We start from the raw sequence: 789 nt of genomic DNA on the forward strand, positions 1-789 counted from the left end.
CTCCAGGCTGAGCCCCATCCCCAGCTCGCCTCAGCCCCTCCTGCTGCTCCAGCCCCTTCCCAGATTCCTTCCCTTCCCTGGACACACTCCAGCCCCTCCATGTCCTTCTTGTCATGAGGAGCCCAGAACTGGACACAGCACTCGAGGGGCCACAGCAGTTCCGGCACAGATGGACAGTCACTGCCCTGCTCCTGTGGCCACACTATGGCTGGTACAGCCCAGGTGCCATTGGCTTTCTTGCCCACCTGGGCTCAATACTGACCCCTGGGGTCAAGTTCATTGATACCTTCCAGATGTCAAAAAATGAATACACAAAACAAATCAACACAACTTGGGTTTCCATCCCTTGGGGCAGCACAGGACTGACAGCACCTCACACCCATCCACCTGGACCAACTGTCCTACAGTTACAGTTCTGATGGGCTTCACCTTAAATCAAGATAAAAATCAATCCCTGATGCCAAGCTGCTGGTTCGGAGCAGTGGGACCCTTGCACTGGTGTGCCCTGGTGTCCCCAAGCACACCCAGGCGCAGGTACCAGTCCAACAATGCCCATTCTTGGACCTCACTTTGCTTCGGGTTGTGTGGTCATTTCTACTGGGACAAAAAAGCAGGACAGTGGTGAAACTGGGCAACAGCCCCCATCAGAGCACTGCCTGATTCATGTGCACTCCATATAGGAGGAAAGGCAGGTGCAGTATTTTAGGGAGAGATCCTCCTTGCTATCAGACTGAAGATTAATGAATATCAAATATTGCTGCTAATGAAGTTTCTCAGTGTTTGCTCCCA

The sequence above is a fragment of the Manacus vitellinus genome, unplaced genomic scaffold (genome assembly GCF_001715985.3).
Source record: "Manacus vitellinus isolate BGI_N305 unplaced genomic scaffold, ASM171598v3 scaffold_24_pilon, whole genome shotgun sequence".
NCBI lineage: Eukaryota > Metazoa > Chordata > Aves > Passeriformes > Pipridae > Manacus > Manacus vitellinus.